At 37.3% G+C, this 19,937-nt stretch overlaps 1 protein-coding gene across 1 annotated transcript in view; it reads left to right on the top strand.

Moving 5' to 3' along the window:
• The first annotated feature begins 460 nt into the window (after window positions 1–460).
• The window catches only part of LOC127623151 (cell adhesion molecule-related/down-regulated by oncogenes-like), a 63,459-nt gene continuing 43,982 nt past the window's right edge, over window positions 461–19,937 (top strand). The window contains exon 1 of the mRNA XM_052097425.1: window positions 461–791. The gene's annotated coding sequence lies outside the window, so the exon portion shown is untranslated. The remainder of the gene's footprint in view (window positions 792–19,937) is intronic.

The raw sequence follows: 19,937 nt of genomic DNA, 5'->3' as shown, positions 1-19,937 counted from the left end.
GTAAGGCTGCAACATAACAAAATGCCTTTATGAATGCTACGTAGATGATGGATGGATGGATGGATTGATAGCTAGATAGACAGATAAAGACTCAAAATATTGTTACAATATTTATGATTGATCAATGATTATAAACAAATAATTATTATTATTTACATTAAACTGTTAAATTGATAATATGTTTATACATTTAAAATATGTTTTAAATAAATTATTAATAAATATTTAAATTCAATCAGAGTCTAATCCAGGCTGAGGATGATTGTGGGGAGAGGGCGGGCATGCAGACGGGGCAACCCGATGCAAACTCGAGCTGTAGGGCTGGAACATTCCTGTTCTGCCGATCTGCTGAGCTATCTGATCCCCTCTCTCTCCCCCAGTGTGTGTGTGTGTGTGTGTGTAGAACAAGACAGTTGTGGCGAGAGAGAGAGAGAGAGAGAGAGAGAGAGAGAGAGAGAGGTGAGAGAGCGCGAAACAGTTATACGGGATCGGTTCATTTACTACAAACTTCGCCGGGATCAGAAGTTTAGCGTTCTTTGACTCGGTGACTTCAAATCAACGGCAGCGGCGGCGTTCAAGCTTTCATACCTTCTTCTCCTTCAAGAACTGTCTGAAGAACTGTCTCCAGTGCGGGATAGAGAGAGAGAGAGAGAGAGAGCTGCTCTTTTCCCCCGTTACCGTGCACTTTGCGCCCGTGTCTAATGGAGGGCCCCGTGCGGATTTGCCGTCAAGAGAATGCGCTTTCCTTCTAGTGTGTCAGGCTGGTCGCAGCTTTTCCCCTCCTGTAAGAGGTAAGAACAAACTCCGGGGAAGAGAAGTCTTCATGTAAAGCTGCATGCATTAAGAGCACTCTTCCGATAAAAAGAGTAGCTCATGTGTTTTCTTCTATTTACATACGACGCGAGACAACTCGAACCCTGCCGTTATAATCAAAGCAGTTCAACTGTAAACAGTGTAGATGTAAAAGTTTATAGAGTACATTATAAGTGCTAAGTAGCCTAAAGTTGGTTTGTTTTGGAATACATTAACACACCTCATCCCTAAATGTATAAAGTCTAGAAACACACTTTATAACGTAGAAACAAAGTTTACAAAGAGTGTAAATACAAAAGTGTAGGTGTAAAGCAACAAGCGGAAAAGACTTTCTTGTTTTCGAAATGCATGAACACCACTTTTGTCAGAGTGTAAATGGTGTTGAAACAGAGTTTAAAGAGTTTGAACTCCTCTGTGAGTGCAGTATAATTTGTAAATGTCAGGTGTTAAGGACTTTGTATTTTTGAAATGCATGAACACATTTCCCCAAGTATAAAGTGTTGAAACAAACACTTCTCCATGATTTAGAGTGTAAGAGGCATGCATAACATCTATCTATCTATCTATCTATCTATCTATCTATCTATCTATCTATCTATCTATCTATCTATCTATCTATCTATCTATCTATCTATCTATCTATCTATCTATCATGCATAACATCTATCTATCTATCTCTCTCTCTATCTATCTATCTATCTATCTATCTATCTATCTATCTATCTATCTATCTAGCTATCTATCATGCATAACATCTATCTATCTATCTATCTATCTATCTATCTATCTATCTATCTATCTATCTATCTATCTATCTATCTATCTATCTATCTATCATAACTGTACTATATGAACAAAACACAAGGTTCTTGAAAGGGGGGCGCTGCTGAAGTCATCTCACCACAAAATATGAAAACATGTAACTAGATAATTAGACAAGGTTTCCTATATGACAAGTGTTTTTGTTTGTGTTGTTGAATATTTGATCTTGTGTCTCTTTTAGGTAAGATTTGGCTATGCGAGGTGCACATTTTTGCATGTAATACAGCTTTGAATGTGCATAAAACTCAGTTATAACATTGTGTTTTGTTGGCTTTGAAGTGTCTTAAGTTATGGACATCTTGACTTCGAAATCAGTGAACTATGATTTTCTTTGATTATTAATTACAGTTTAAAGTTAGGTTTAATGGTATGACTGAAAACAGAGTTCCTTCACCACCAATACAGCTCGATTATATTTTTCGTTGAAAACAGACCACAATATATATGTGTCGGACCCCAAACACAAAGCTCTTTGAAATGAGATGCCTGTGAGACAGAACCAACCCAACTGTGTAGTGGAAGCTTTCTAAGAACAGATAATCAAAGGTTATTTTAAATATTGTGTGTTTTAAATGAATAAAAGAACTAGTTGTCCTAATGACCTACTAGTTTATAAAGAGAAAATAGGCTATATGTATACAGTATTTTATATTTTTTGATATTTGACTTTTTTCCCCTGCAAAACATTATGCGTGAAACATAAATGCTTATTAGGAGTGGAATTACATCTTATAGATCGATTATAATTTTTTTAAAATAGATTTTTAAGGTGTCTTCTCTCCCTTGGTGTATGAGCTATTTTTTTTAAGCTTTTTGAGAAACTTGTCATCATCGGCTGGTTTATAATTATTTAAGAAAATGTTTAATAAGATCTTCTCAACTTATATTGACAGGTACAACTCTTTGTAAAGTTTAAACTAATATAAACTCCAAGTAAAGATTTTAAAAGACCATTAGTTTAATTTTAAGATGTTAGTTATGTCCTTATTTGCGGGCTTGTAATATAGGCTATTGTATTGTATCTATAGCGATACATAAATACATTTTAACAGCGAAGGCTTTTGCAGATTTATTAAAAAATGATTGGGTTGATTTGCAACCCAATGTTTATGATTCTGTGAGCAGATAGAGGTTTGTATCTCAGTATTGATCATCCTGTAGGCGTAATGACTCTTTTGATGTTCTTCTTTTAAAGAGGCGTAAATGGATGCCTATGTGGCATGTGAGTGTCTTTTGTCTGATCAGAGAGGTTAGGACAACATGACTGCTGGGCAACAAAGCCCTCATGCTTTATGCTCCGAGATCATCTCAAGATACCAACACAATAAAAGTTTGAGAAAGAGCTTTTCAGAAAAAGGCAAGTGCTTTGAATGAATGTATGAATGAGAAGCAGTTTCATTTCAAATTTTGCTCACATCTTTCACAGCTTTTTGCCGCCCCATACAAATAGCTGGAAATTGCTGTGCAGTTATGTTGCGGTATTTTATGTGATTTGTGAAAGGCGTAGACAGGCAGCATGAGAGACCATAGGACAACCGGGTGAGCATTTATCATGACTTTATTTTTGTCTAGGCAGGAATGCTGAGCTTGGACACGTATAATCCAGCTTGTTCTCTTTCACCTTTTAGCTTCTTTCTCATTCTTTGCATGATCATCTCGGTATCCTATACTGTATAACGAGCGATGGCAATTTCGTTGGGTGAAACATATGCTCATCATCTCGTCATTATCACTGCTTGAAAAAAAAGCACTATTGGAGTTGTCTAAATTGTTTCCTGTTCTCTGTTTAGAGATAATGCAATGTTTAGAGTTCGTAACCACAAGTATATGGTGTGTATGCAACTCAAGTTGTGTGTCAGATATATTGTCGCAGTAGCATGTTCCAGTTTAGTTGTTTTCTTTAGTTTTACGCTCAGGATGGCTAATTATCCACCTCATTTCGCAAGTAAATATGCTTCCCCCATTACTGTAGATCAGATCATGTTTCGCTTGACATTTTTTCATCAAAATCTGCTACTTATTACTTGTAGGAAATGTATAACTTTGATTACACAGTGGCCCCAAAAAGTATTTGGACACTAGCAGAATTCTGAACACAGATAAGCTGGTGAAAAAACAAAACAAAAAGCACAAACACACTTTTCAAGCAAAAAGTTTCACAAGAAAGGAATTTGTTAGGTTTCAAAATATAAAACAGATATATTGTTCAATTTTAGAAAGTATTTGGACACTTTCTGGTTGAAAATGTCCATAGTTCATGTAATGAACTACACATGTTGTTAGTCTGGACAAACAGTTGGTTAAAAGTAATTGAAGTTGTTCTGTTTTGTTTGCACACTGTAAGCAAATTGTTGTGCAAAGTTAAAAAATTAAGCCAACAGGATGCAATACGATTTTTGAGTTCCTAATAAATGCCCTCAATAACTCTGCTTTGTAAAATCAATTTGAATTGGTTCATTCAAATTGATCTTGTTGAGAGAGATTCAAAATCTTGTTGAGAGAACTACTCATTTTTTGTTCTGCCAACTATCAATTCGCAACACGAGAACTTTAATTTTGTCATGTTTTTAAATTATATTTATATGACGTTAACTGAAATCTTTGCCTCTGAAGAGAGCTATATTTTGCAAGGCAAGACTGTCCGTACAAAATTTGGGAGGAATATTGTTGGGGCTAATGTGTTTTTAGGCAAAGTAATTCACATTGCGTAACCGTAGTATCTGATAAAATCTCATATAATTGTTTTTACAGTTCAGATGCCAATTGGTTTTCTATTTTTTATATCTAATGTAGTGGCATTTAGACGTTTTATTTTCAAGTGTGAGTTTTTAATATTCTGGATTTTTAGTCCAGAAATGTCCAAATAATGTTTTGAGCCACTATACATATGAATGACAATGCTTCACCAGCTGCATTATCTGTCTAAAAAAGTCAGTTGAAGCAGTGTTCCCTGTCCTCATCCTCTGGCACCTTTGATTTACTGATACAGTTTATTAAGCTCCCCCATCTCAGATGAGATCTCCATGTGTTTACTTTCTGCTACTACTGTGTACAGTGTAATGATGCCCGTATACATCACTGTTTCAAACAGGCTTTTCTTACACATGGGTTGCACTTAGAGTCGGGAAGAGTTCACATTCCAGAAAGAGAAGACTGGAATATTTTTCTTGAAAGTACATCAATACTATGAGCCACAGGTGGGCATGCTCAGTGAAACCACAATCTATGTTTTATCCTGAGGGGAAACAAGACAGTATTTCCTGTTCATTCACATCCTTTAAGTTTAGTCACAAGATTGTGCATAGTTTCTGAGGTCACTTTTTTCACAACTTTCTAAATAAGTAGAAAAGTACTTGGTATGTTTTCAGCAATCAAGCCTTTTTAGCGCCAATGAAATGTTAAAGTCATGACCCATCAGTGTCACTTTGCTAATCATGAGCATTTATAAATCATTAGCAGGGCATTGGTTATCCAGTACAGACTAGAGCTAAGCACAGCAATGATATTTATAGAGCTAGAATAATGTTTGTCCATTTAGAGGGCTCTGGGTAATGATAAACACATGGGGCTGTTGAAAAGGTATGCTAAGTGGCCAATTTGAATGTAAGCATGTGTAATGATACGGACCCAGTGATGGCCTTTCCACTCATTCTGGTGGTCTTTTATAGGTTATCCTGCATGGGGAGGTTGGATGCTGTGCTTCCATTTAACACACTGAGATCAATACACTACAAACCTTGTAGCAGGAACTGTGTTTGATCAGTCTGAGGTGGAAGAGGCAGCCTTGTTTTTAGATAGAAATGAATTTAGATTTTTTTTTTTTATTACATCTCTTTGTGTTTGGGCTGCAGGCTGGGTTGAATGTACATGCACTTTAAAAGTGAGTGATGGATGCGTTTGAGAAGCGTTTGAGAGAGAGAGGGGTATTCAGAGTGTATTTATCCTCTGCCCTGCCTCTGTTGCCCACAGATGTTGGGCAGCTTTTTTACCCCCTCCTTGGGCAAGGAGGGATGAAAGTGAATTCAAAGGGCTGTGTGGTTTAGATGTTTATTTTTGACTTGGGCTACGATCTTTGCTCATATTGCCATTCCAGAATCAGCTGTTTGCCATAGAAGGAGAGATGAAGTAACATAGTTTCACATAAGGCTGGCCAATATCTAAAAAAAAAAAAGACAGTAGTATCTTAATATTTTTCTTTGTGATGATATACATTATTTATCTCAATATTTATATATTTGTTATGCACTTGCACATAAGCAGGTAAAGTACACTGGAAATTATATGTTTTTTTAACGATTTATTACTGCAAATTACTGTAGATACTTTTTCCAGTATGTTCCTGTCAATATTGTTGTTTTTACAGTTAAATTGCTGTATTTTCTTCCACCGTGCCTTACTGTAGAAACTGTTCACAGTATGTTTCGTCAAACTGAGCTGTATACTTTAGGACAAAATGAGCCGGAAAATAATTACAGTAATTTACTGGTAAATTGATGAGAACTGGCCTCATCTCAAACCTGTACTTTCATAATTTAGAGGGGAAAGTTGTGGTATTATTCAGTGATCTGTTATCAAAAAGACGAAACCCAGGAGATGTCTTTTATGCATTGGACAAACTCATACAATCGCATAAAAAGTAGAACTGTATGGGAATGCACCTGGAACCTATGAAAGTTGAGCCTGCACAGGACTCCTCATCACTTCAGCCTTGAGAGCAGAAGCAAATCAATGTCTTTTTGACTGAACCAGGTAAGTGCCAAAAATCGTACAAAACATCTTTTTGCAGAATCCTTTATTCAATCATTCATCATTTGACAATAACTATCTGCATGTCATTTTTGACAAGTAATGTAGCTTTGTAACAATAAAGTTTACGTTCTCAAACAGATACTAGTAGCCTATTATTTATAACGACCATTCTGTATAGTATTGGAGTAAGCACTTACAAGTTTCGATGTTCTATAATTAAATTACCTTGTCTGTGAACAAATGTTTTTACACTGGTCGAAAGTATGGAACTCGTGGGACGCCCCATTGTTAATTTTTATTTTGATGTGCTGCAGAGTTATACAAGCCACGTTATTTGACCCGTCCCTCTAAAATACATTAATGTAATGTACAAATATAACATATTTAAATGTTTTGAATTTTATTAGATATGTATGTAAGTAACTTCTATCTCAGTCCTTTCTGAATGATGCACAACCTTGATCTTTGAGTGTGTATTCTCTCCCTTGTAGCTTGAATGTCATATTGATATAAAAACAAAACTGGTTTCATGATATTAATAGTTTTTTGTATTTGTGTTTTCTAGGTCTGGACAGGCGAAGAATTGGAGAGTGTTCTTTCAGTCATTTGGACATCTGGTGAACTTAATATTTTAGGTTTTGAATGGACTAAAATTATGTGTGTAGTCATAATTTACCTTTATGAGCAACATTTATGTGATATTTGCTTTGTAATTGTGTAATAAATGTTCTGTTTGCAAAATGGCCTCAATTGTTCCATTCTTTTTTAACTTGTAATAGATAGAAGTTAGTTACTCTACTCTGTAAGCTGAAACTGTGCTTACTGTGGTTAGTTCTATTGTATGGAAACTGCAATTTATTATACAACATACAAATAATTACCATAATTAATTTGACTGTAAAGCTTATAAACTGTATTTTAATATACATCATACAAACAACTACTATGATTCATTTTACAGTACAGCTCATATTGTAAATCATTGTACAATATGCTGTCAACTACTGTAGATGTGTCACGAACCCCGCTCCTCTGCCCCATCCCCGCTTTGTCGCACACACACTCACTCCTCAAGCTCGCACGCTCGTTCCGCCCCCCTCGAGCTCACGCTCGTTTTGCTCCCTCGAGATCTCCTGCTCGTTAGCAGGTCTCTCTCCTCGGGCTCACATGCACGCTCCTATGGCCAGAACATTATGACCACCTGCACTCGTCTCAATCACCCCTTTATTCGTTACACCTGTACTAGTCCCATCACCTGTCATTCGTTTCACCTGCACCACTCGTTTGTTCCTCTATAAATATCACAGCACATTCGTCTCCCGCTGGTTGGTTATTGTATTTAGTTTCCCATGTCTTTGCCCCCGCTAGTCTCGTCTAGTTTTGATCTCCTCTTGAACTCCTCTTAGCTTGCCAGCTCCCCTTGTTCCCCTGTCTTCGATCCCGTCTAGTTGTGCTTGTTTCCCGGCTTCGACCTCCCGCTCTCGTTCACCACTCTCTCCCGGATTTGCCCCTTTACTCTACGTTGATTCCCCGGCTTTTTGACCCCACGCTCGCCTTGACTACTCTTAACTGGTTTTGCCCTTGTTTTGTTCTGTTGCCTGCTTTTATTGTAATAAAGCAGTTTTTTCTCCGACATTGTGACTGTCTCTACTTGTATTCGCTACAAGATGGTTTTACAGTAGTTTTACTGTGGTATATATAATTACACTGCCTCATTGATTTAATTTTCTGGTTCAATTTAAAATTTTAGAAATTTTCATAATTTTAAAAATATAAAACCACTGTAAATGTGATGAGTGAATCTTTTAGAGAAATCACTAAAATAAGCACTTTATAGCTCAGACAAATAACATGTCCAAAAACTTTTCATTCTTTTGCATTCGTTTTCTCCACTGTGTTTTACATGGATTATTGCATCAGTCTCAAACATCTGCTGATCAGGAACCACATTGAACCACATCGATCTCAAACACTTGCTGCTTAAGAACAACCATAACAACAAACAATTGTGGTAAGTCTTGGCATCTGCTCATGTTATCTCTTCCTGCATTGCATGCCACATGTTTACTATAGCTTTTTCCACCATCAGTGTGGGATTTATATGTGATAAATATAAGGAATTAGTCAGGCTGACAGAGAAGATTAATGAGTTAGAGACACGCATCTGAATACTAGTGGAGGTCAGTGAGAAAGAGAAGATAGATACTGTTTTGGATGCGGGAAGTATAGCATGCAACACACATACTTTGGTTCCGGCTCTAGAGCCCTCGCAGCAGGGCGTTTGGGTGACGTCTCGACAGCATACTCACTCTCCTGTTCCAGTTACGGTTTCCAATCAATTCTCCCCACTCAGTGATGCACCCACTGAGAATCAGGTTGAAAGAGCCCTAATAATTGGTGATTATTTTGTAAGGAATGTGGAAATAATAATTGTTAAATGCATTTCTGTCTGATATCAGATCAAATTTACAAGTGCTGGCTAATGCTAAATGTAGATTTACAAACATTTTTATTCATGTCGGCACTAACGATGTCCGGCTTTGCCAGTTGGAGATCACTAAAGATAATGTTAAAGAGGTGTGTGGACTTGCAAATATTATGTTAGTCGCTGTATTATGCTCTGGTCCCCTCCCTGCTCGTCATGGTGACAAGGTTTATAGTAGATTAGTGTCACTGAACATCTGGATGTCTGATTGGTGTCCGGAAAATAGCATAGGATTTATAGACAATTGGAAGAGTTTTTGGGGTAGACCTGACCTGCTAAAGAGAGACGGACTCCATCCTTCCAGGGAAGGTGCCGGCCTCTTCTCTAGTAATTTAGCTTATAGTCTTAATAATGATAGTATTTGACTAATTGGGGCCTAGGTGAGGAAGCAGACAAACTGGTTATTCCGAATGTCTGCTAGCTGCCTTGAGACGTCACATAAACTACAACATATGGAGACTGTATCCCCTAGATATCATATAGAGACTGTGTTTGTTCCCTGAACTACCAAACACAAACCCCTCTCTAAATCATTTAGAAAAAATTTGATTAAGGTCTAACTTGAAAAAAAAAAAAAACATCATATAAAGGCAGGGATACTACACAATAGATCTCTATCTACATAACACTAATTTTAAATAAAATTATTACAGATCATAGTTTGGATTCGCTCTCTTTTACTGAAACCTGCTTAAACCAGATGAATATATTAGTTTAAATGAATCTGCTCTCCTAGGTTATTGTTATAAACATGAGCCTTGTCTGAAGGGTCGAGGAGGAGGTGTTGCTACAATTTACAGTGAAGTTTTTGGTGTTACTCAGAGGACAGGATATAAGTTTAAGTCTTTTGAACTAATAATTCTTTATAGATCACCCAGGCCGTAATCAGATATCCTTGGTGAATTTGCAAATGTACTATCAGATCTAGTAGTTAATGTATGAATTTAACTTGTTGGTGACTTCCACATTCACATAGATAATGAATATGACACATTGGGATTAGCATTTATCGGTATTCTCAACTCTCTTGGAGTCAGACAAAATATAACAAGAACAACTCATCGCCATAATCATACGCTAGATCTAATTCTGTCATATGGAGTTGATGTTGATACTACAGAAATTCTACTGCAGAGCAACAACATTTCAGATCATAACCTTGTCTCTTGTTTGCTGCGATCAGCTAATGTCACTCAATCTACACCATGCTATAGTTGATGTAGAACTACTATAGAGTACTCACATACTCAGTAAGCCAAAAAGTCTAGATGCACTTGATGTAATAACACAAAATATAAATACAGTCTTCTCTAGCACTCTTAATAGTGTCGACCCCATCGATTAAAGAAAATTCAAGAAAAAGCCCTGCACCGTGGTATAATGATCACACTCATGCTCTCAAGAGAGCAGCTCGAAAAATGGAGCACAAGTGGAAGAATGCATAATAAGAGTTATTTCATGGTGCATGGAAAGACAGTGACTTAAGGTCATCATATTTTTAGCAAACTCATAGAAAATAACCACAACAATATTTAGTTGTTTATTCAGTGGTGTTTTAGTGTTTATTCAGTACTGTGTCTAAATTGGTTAGGAATAAAGCATTGAATGAACCAGATATTCCATTGCTGCACAATAATAATGACTTAATGACTTTCTTTACTGATAAAATTGAAATAATCAGTTTAGAATATCTATACCTCACTGAGTGATGCTAATTATATGTTATGAAACACAAACCTTTAACTACACATTATTTCAATATAAATGTAATAAAGAAAAACTTTATTGTTAACTAGTGTACTGGATAATGCTGCAGCAAAATTAACAGTAATTCCAGTCTAAGTGTTCAGTTAAAGGAAGGCATTGTTTTTTATTTATTTTAATTTTTGGGTGGAAAAAACTGTGAAGTCTCTTTTTTTATGTTCAATTTAGTTGTAAGATATCAGTTCACTTTTCATTTAGTTATTTTTTGCAACCCATTAAACTTAAATTTGTAAACAAATAATAATAATAATAATAATACATTAGTATTATTATTATTGACTTATAGAATTTTAAATGCAACAGCAATTTATTTCAATTGTGCACCTTTAACTTTAAAACCCTCAGGCTTTTATTTTGACATCCTGAACTCTCCAGGAAATCCTGCATGTGTCTGTTTGTAAGCAAGTACACAGTAGTTTAATTCGCATCTTATTCAAATTCTGGTAAACTGCACCTCCGGCACCACCCTAAATATTATAAGTGAACTGAACTATTGAGCATCTACATCTGCGTTTTTGTTTGCGAACAGCGCTCAAATGTTGCGCAACGCGTGAAGGCTAAAAATATCCGCAAATGTGTGTGTAAATAGAGCAGTGGCATTCAATAACGCGCTGGCGATGCCGTGCATATTATATATTTATTTATTAAACACAGCCTTTTGGGATTCACAGAGCTATCGTATGTCTACAAGAGGCTTTGAATAAAAGTCAATAAGAACTACTACAATGGTGTTTTTATGGTTCTTTTATGTCATTTTTGGAGCTTGACAGGAATGAACAGGACTAACACAGTATCGGATTTGAATTGGGCTCATCCGGCCGATACCCGATCCATCTAAAAACGTCAGTATTTGAGCCAATTCCGATCCAAGGTTTTGGATCCTAGTCATAGGTCATGAAGAGCCAGCAAAACGTATAAAAAAATCAAAAGCCACAACATGTATGTTATATCCAATACCAATTAAGCTCTTAAAAGAGGTATTCCTTGTAATCTCAGAACCTCTTCTTAATATTATTAATCCTTCGCTCTGTTTGGGACACAGACACACTCACTCAGTTTAAGTCTAGACTAAAGACTCATCTATTTACCCAGGCATACATATAATTTATCCATCAACTCACAATTTGTCTGCTTTAGTTGGGTCTGCCGGAACCAGAAACACCTATCATGATCTATAACTCTGCATAAAATTTTATGACATCTACGCTAATATTATTAATTTTTTTTCCATGTCTCAACCTCGGGATTCGTATCCTGAGGTTACCAGATTCAGCTCCGTTCCTGCTTTTTGTCGGAGAGGGATGACGACTAAATGCAGCCGGTGCTAGCCAAACATCACTTCAGTCTTTTACAGTGGACTTCTGAGGATGAACGGATGCCAACTCCAACTATAAAACATCGGATACTTCATATGCCACTGCCTGAACCTTGGATTTAGGATGGACCCCACCGAATCTCACCTAAATGACCTGCCGGTTCAACTGCAATGCACCTCTTTGACCTCTGCCTGCATCACCTTTGTCTAATGATGGACTACACTCTTGAAATGGAATACATAGACAGTCATTTAATTATCTTCTTAACTTCTACAGTTAATCCAAGATGGAATTCAAAGACATTAGTCATTAATCTTACAGTTTTTTAAACTCTGACCCTTAACACTTACTTAGTTTACAAATCTTAAACCATGAGCTGCATTGCACATAAATAACTAATATTGGCATTATATTCATTATGTTAGCCAGAGGGGAACTGGCCTCCACAGGGAGTCTGGTTTCTCCCAAGGTTATTTTTCTCCATTAACATCATATGGATTTTTGTGTTCCTTGCCAAAGTCACCTTCAACTTACTCACAGGGGTTGTACATAAATTTAATTTGTAAATTATTGAATTTTTATACAAAATGTACAAATATATTTAATCAAACTACACATTGATCACTCTATAGATATTCGTTTCATTTTTTGTTAATGCATGATTTTCTGTAAAGCTGCTTTGAAATGATTTGTGTTATGAAAAGTACAAATAAAAATGACTTGACTTAATAATATGTTATATATGTATATACAGCTATACAAGATCAAAAAACATTTTTTAAAGTTACACACTGAGCAGTCAATATTTAAAAATAAATACCAACAAAACTTGTGTGTAATTCAGCTTTTCAATTATTTCTTTCTTCTCACATAATTACATAATTTCTACACAAATCGATATTTAAAATGTATTTAAATCCATTTTATTATTTTATTTGTTTAGTAGCAGTGTAATAAGCGGTCACACTGGGGTCCTCCTATTCGCATTGGGGTTTATTTTGCGACAATCGGCTGACTGTACATATGTTATCCCTTACATATATGTCTTTGCACTCATATGCTCGCAAGTTGTGAGAAAAGGAAGGATTGTAAAATTAGTTTAAAGGTATAGTTAAACTATTCTCTCATCATTTACTCACCCTCATGCCATCCTTTGGCATGTGTATGACTTTCTTCTGCAGAAAACAAACAAAGATTTTTAGAAGAATATCTCAGCTCTGTAGGTCCATTCAATGGAAGTGAATGGTGGCCAGAACATTGAAGCTCCAAAAAAGAGATATATTCAGCATAAAAGTAATTCATAAGACTCCAGTGATTTAAACCTTTCACATGTATGATCAAACCGGTTTGATTCCACTAGGCTGGGCTCAGACTTGAATGACCAAATTGGTGCAAACAATCCTAATCTATTTTTGCTGCTGTTTACCAGCAAAAGAGGGACCGAAGAGGTTGTCATAATGGACCAGCTGCTCAAAGTCTTCTCAACATCACAATATCATTGTTTGAAAGTTTGTAACATGAAAAGATAATCACAAGTATAAAGCCGTTACCATCGGAGCACACTGTTTTGATGCTGTGCTGCGGTTATGCTTTCTGATGTCAAACAATATACAAACTATTCTGTCCATTTGTGCCTTTCCTTTTCTCCTTTCTCCCATTCTGTCCATCACAACCACTTCCGGCTGGTAAAGTGTAAGGGCTAGTTTTTTAGAACCTTCTATGCTCTTCCTTTTGTATGCTTCTATGATGAGAAGAACTTAGAATCCCAGCTTGCATTACAACAAAATACGGCAAGAGCATTAGCGATCGCATCTTATCTATCATAATCAATCATTATAATCATCTAAAAACCACATTATATGTTTGATATAATCTGACCGTCAGTACACCTGCTGTGATATAAACCGTCCTCAAGTGCACCTGATGTGAAGTGTAAGTTAAGGTTAGTTTTATTACAGCGTGCATTAAAGAACTCATGCTGGGGGTCCGTCAGTACAGGACACACTCATGTGCGAAAAGGTTAGTCAATGTATTCTCAAGCAATCCATTTGGTTTTGGGTGAGAACGGACCAAAAAAGAACTCCTTTTTCACTTTACATCTTGCCATTGCAGTCTCTAGGCACAATCATGATTTCAAGCTTGATTATACTTCCTAGTGCTTGACGCATGCGCAGAGCACTAGATGGTACTATAGGAAGTGTAATCGAGCTGGAAATCATGATTGCCAAGGAGAATGCTGTCAAGATGTACAGTGAAAATTGAGCTTCATTTTGGTCTGTTCTCACACAAAACCAACTGAATCACTTCATAAGACATTGATGTAACCACTGGAGTTTGATTGATTATGTTTCTGCTGACTTGATCTGCTTTGTGGAGCTTGAAAGGCCTGGTCACCATTCACTTGCACTGTATGGACCTACAGAGCTGAGATTTTCTTCTTAAAATCTTAATTTGTATTCTGCAGAAGAAAGTCAGTCATACACATCTGGGATGGCATGAGGGTGAGTAAATGTTAAGAGAACTTAAATTTTGGTGTGAACTAACCCTTTAATGGCATGGTCTTTTGTAAATGTAATAAAATTGTAATGAACTGTAATTCAAAACACTGCAATAGTCGCAATTATGCTTTTTTGCGATTTTTGAGTGCTAGCAATGACTACATACACATAATGATTAAAACAATATATCATTCAGCCCCAAGTTCAACGCAGAGAGAACAGGACATCTTTATGCAGTGTGTCAAGCATATTGTATCATCAACCTGTTACACAAGTAACCCCATCCTAATTAGAGGAACCTCCAAACAGATTTAAGGTTGTTTTTTATTAGGATCATGAAGTCCTGCTTGTTGATAAAGGAGGATTCACACAGATGGAAGATTTCATGTTGGTGCATTACACATACCATAACCGTAGTGATATCGAGTTGGTCCACCACCCAGAATAATTGCCCATAATCCCTGAAGTCCAGGTCTCATTAGTTTAGGTTAGCTGACAGCCGCTGTCCTTCTGGAAAGCTATAGGAAGAGGAGAGGGATTAGGGCTGGCTGCCAAAGCTTTGCTGTGATTTAGGGCCCTGGTTGTGCTGATGGACACCACCCAGCAGCTATGTACAGGGGGTGAGTGGTTTATTCAGCCTGGGGGTTTATGGAATATTCCAGGTTTAATGCAAGTTAAGCTCAATCGACAGCATTTGTGGCATAATATTAATTACCACAAACATTTATTTCGATTCGCCCCTCATTTTCTTAAAAAAAAGCAAAAATCAAGGTTACAGTGAGGCATTTACAATGAAAAGTACATTTTTGGAGGGTTTAAAGGCAGAAATGTGAAGCTTATAGTTTTATAAAAGCATTTACATTAATTGCTCTGTTAAAACTTTTGTATTAATTAAACTAGAATGTTCTTTAAATCATTGTTTTCACAATCAGTTAAGAGTTTTAGGGTTTTCAGTGTTACGTCGTCATGGCAACGAAGTTGTAAAATTGGCTATAACTTAACATAGAAAAGTTAGTAAGTGATTTTTATTACACTAAAACAATGTTAACACATATTGTTTATGTCTTGTGGATGTAGTTTTGAAAGAGTATTTTAAGGTTTATGGATTCGCCCCATTCATTTTAAGTGCCACAATGTAACCCAGAATTTAGCTTTTTTGTGCTAATCAACGTGATGCCACAAATGGTGTCGATTGAGCTAAACTTGTATTGAACACGGAATATTTCTTTAATAGGAAGAATGGTCAGGCAAGACTGGAGGGTGGTTAATTGTCTTTTTGGGGGCTAAACACCCTACTGGTAAAAGTCTAAAAGGAGCTTATTGTTTTTTATAACCACTGTATTAAAAAAAAACACCTGTCAACTGCATTCCGATACATTTGCTTCTGGCTAAACCTATTGTGGAAAATTTTGCTCTTAATAAATTATCCTAACACAGTGGAATTTGATAGACATCAAGGCCATCTCCCACTGGTCTAAGGCAACAATAAGATTATTTCCCATCGTGATTCATTGCCCATTATATATCTAGTGTCCTTAGAGTTAAACTGTAGACACATCCCTTAAAATCTACCTCTTAGTTGTTATGCATAATTTATTGGCATATGTACTAAACAGAACATTTCTACCCTTGGCTCACTTATGAGCTAGATATCAAAGCATTTTCCTCTCTAGTAATTTGCATCATTGCAAAGTAATAATAGTCTTATAGTCTTAATAAGTAGGATGGAAAGTAAATAATGTCTCAGTTCTGTTCCAAATGTGTGACATTGAGTGCATCAAAGATGCACTTTGAGTCTTGTACGCACTGTAAGTTAACTGAACATCAATGAAGGAAGTTTAACTGCACTTCCTAGCCCCCTGAGGAATCATGGCAGAACTAAAATGTGAAACCTAATTGTTTAAACAAACAAACTGTTTTGTGGAAATGGAAACAGATGCTTGAAAGTGTATCTGAATGCATCTTCGAAGAACAGAACCAATCAGGAATACATGAAGTGAGCGAAACAGACTAAGCTAAAGCCAGATGAAAATATCGGCAGTTCTGTTGAATTCATAATATCCACCTGTTCATAGTGGTCAGTCATGAAACTAATGAGAGAATTAAAGGGATAGTTCACCCAAAAATGAAAATTCTCTCATCATTTTCTCACCCTCATGCCATCCCAGATGTGTGACTTATTTTCTTCTGCAGAACATAAATTATGATTTTTAGAAGAATATTTCAGCTCTGTAGGTCAATGAAGTGCATGTGAATGGGTGCCACAAATTTGACACTCCAAAAAGCACATAAAGGCATCATAAAAGTAATCTATACAACTCGAGTGTTCTAATCCATATTTTCAGAAGTGATATGATAGGTGTATGTGAGAAACAAATCAATATTTAAGTAATTTTTTGCTTGCAGATATTCTCCCTGACCAGTAGGGGGCGATATGCATGATAATGTGAATCACCAAAAACACAAGAAGAAGAATGTGAAAGTGATCTGTTTCTCACCCACACCTATCATATTGCTTCTGAATATATGGATTTAACCACTGGAGTCTTACGGATTACTTTTATGCTGACTTTTGTGATTTTTCGAGCTTCAAAATATCGGCACCTATTCAATTGCATTGTATGGACCTACAGAGCTGAAATATTGTTCTAAAAATCTTAGTTCATGCTCTCTAGAACAAAGAAAGTCATAGATCTGGGATGGTACGAGGGAATTTTCATTTTTGGGTGAACTATTCCTTTAAGCTATTTGGAAGTTCAATTAGACTCCAAAGCCAAACCAAAGACTAGCTCTTCATGGAACTGATCTTTAGATTGTAACATAGATTTGGAAATGAGGTGTTCCTGTGATGGGTTTTGTCATAATTAATTCGATAATGAATGGGTCTATTTTACATATTGATCTTCTCTTACTTTAGCAGGTTGAGTTTCTGTGATATTTGACATTTCTGTAACAACCTCCTTTTGCAAAATTCACTAATGTTGTTGTTATTGCTATTCAAACCTAGAAAGTTTTTAAATATATTAAGTTTCTTTAGGGGTCATATTTTAGCTAATGGGGGAAAAACAGTTATAAACGTTAATAAGCATGTTTTTGTGGACTTATCTAAACGGTTGTTAGCAAAGAACGAAATTGAGAAATTGAATAGTGTCTAGGAGTTAGAATTGGGGCTGAACTTCTGAAATCATTGCTGACAGCACATATTAAAAAGACAGGAGTGCGCTGGCCCTGTGCAGAATTCAAGTGAGAATTTCCGCATCCTCTGCACCTTCCTGTTTTCAGAATTCTTTTCTCTGAGATTTCCTAAAACTGACCCTGCATCTTTACCAGATCCTCTTCTCAGTCCAGCCCTGAGAGCAGTGAGAAATCTTCCTTATATCTTTTTTTTTTACTTGTTTGGTACCAGCCCATCTACACCACAGCTTTCTATTTCAAATGCTGCACCCTATAAGCGACATCTGACATGGGTTTTCTCTGTAGCCCAGTGCCCAAACCAGGCAATGGATCAGCAAGACTATATTAAGGCAGAAGTGGCTGTGGCTGGCTCCCCCTGCTTCTGAGAAACATACTGTTTGTTTGGAAGGGCTGCGTAGCTGGCGGATCAGAGCCTCAGGCAGTGTGGGTACTACTACTGTGAGGCCTGTGGTTGCTAGTGCCATTTTGAGCTTTGCAATGTGGTAAAAGGCAGCCCCTCTGGGGAACTGAGTTAAACAGTCATTTACAGAGTCTATTCCAACTGGTTGGGGAAACAGAAATTAGTTACAGGGGTTGAAGTAGGCCTAAGAAGGCCCTGTATTGTTACGCCTCTGACAGATCTCTTTAAAACAGCCATGATTAGATGGAAATACAGGATGGGAGATTCATAATATTTATGATGCTGGGATGGACTAGCTTCCTGGTCCATGTCCGTAAAATATCATCTATTGCTGTTCTGTACGAGGCTTTCACCATTTGTTGAAACCAATGCAGCTATCGCTCTCCTTCTTGAAGCGAGATGGTGTACTGCAAACATACTGCATGCAAATGGTATTATTGCTCTGTTTTGACATTGTGCTGAGATTCTGTTGGTCTTGGCGCTCTCTAACGCCATATGTCACCATCCAGAGTCTATGCACACCCCCGAATGAGAAAACCACATTCAGAACTCTCCATATGGAGAGTTTAATGATCTGATGTGTATCCAGTGACAGAAATTCAGACAAGCATGTTTGTTGAACTCACACCACACAATTTGTTTTGGTATTTTGGAAACATTGGAAAACAAGTGTCACGAACCCCGCTCCCTCGCTCCACCCCCTCGAGCTTCCACGCTTGTTCCGCCCCCTCGAGCACCCACGCTCGTTCCACCCCCTCGAGCTCGCACGCTCTTTTTGCTCGCTCAAGCCCTCACGCCCTCTTTGCTCCTACTCGCTCACATGCTCGTAGGCAATCTCCCTTCCTCGAGTTTCTCACGCATTTCCAATCCCCCAGAACATTATGACCACCTGCACTCGCGTCATCTGCACTCCTGCACATTAGTTTCACCTGCACTCGTCTCATCACCTGTCATGGTTTACACCTGCACTCGCCCCTATATATATCACTACCCTTTCGTCTCACGGTTGTTGGTTATTGTATTTAGTTTCCCGTGTCTTTGCCCCTGCTAGTCTCGTCTAGTTTTGACCTCCTCTCGTTCACCTCTTGGCTTGCCAGCTCCCCTTGTCCCCCTGTCTTTTGCTCCCACTTGTGATTCTTATTCTGATTACCCCGGCTTTGACCACCTACGCTCTCGTTGACCACTCTCTCCTGGATTTGCCCCTTTACCCTATCTTGATTCCCCGGCTTCGATTTAACGCTCACCCTGACCATTCTTCACTGGATTTGCCCTGTTTTTGTACTGTTGCCTGCTTTGTTGGAATAAAGCAGTTTCTCCGACATTGTGACTGTCTCGTCTTGTGTTTGTGTGTGCGGGTTACAACAAGACCTATTGGCTTGCAGAGGGCTACAAGACAAGACAGCTAAACATTTAGACAACCTAAATAGATTCAGTCAGAGGCAGTGTTTGGAGTAGATATTTACTTCAGAGCCCTCAAGCTTGTACATACAAGGCAGAGAGTTGGCCTTATGTTTTTGGGGGGTTTTCAACATACTCAGAGAGAGCAATTGAGGCTTTCTCAGGCTCTTAGATCTTGTTTGTTTTTGTTCTGTGAGGATAATTTATAATGCTATTAGAAACAGGTGGATGAAATGGCACAGTACTCAAAATCTTCTTTCTTTTACTCAATCAAATATTCACCATCAGTATTTATTTTTTTTTACCTAGAAAAAGTTTGTGGTACATTTGTAGTTGTAATTTTTATCTCTTCCCCTCCCTACCATAGCCAACTTGGGTCATCATTAATGTTAGCATGACATTTCTGGTCTTCATGATTTTGAGACCTGCTGTCATCATGTTTTTGTTGTGCACATGTTTTGCATAGCAGATTTTAATATATGTCCCTGCCCTGTGAG

The sequence above is a fragment of the Xyrauchen texanus genome, chromosome 29, assembly GCF_025860055.1.
Source record: "Xyrauchen texanus isolate HMW12.3.18 chromosome 29, RBS_HiC_50CHRs, whole genome shotgun sequence".
Lineage (NCBI taxonomy): Eukaryota > Metazoa > Chordata > Actinopteri > Cypriniformes > Catostomidae > Xyrauchen > Xyrauchen texanus.
This window is presented reverse-complemented; position numbering and strand designations above follow the sequence as displayed.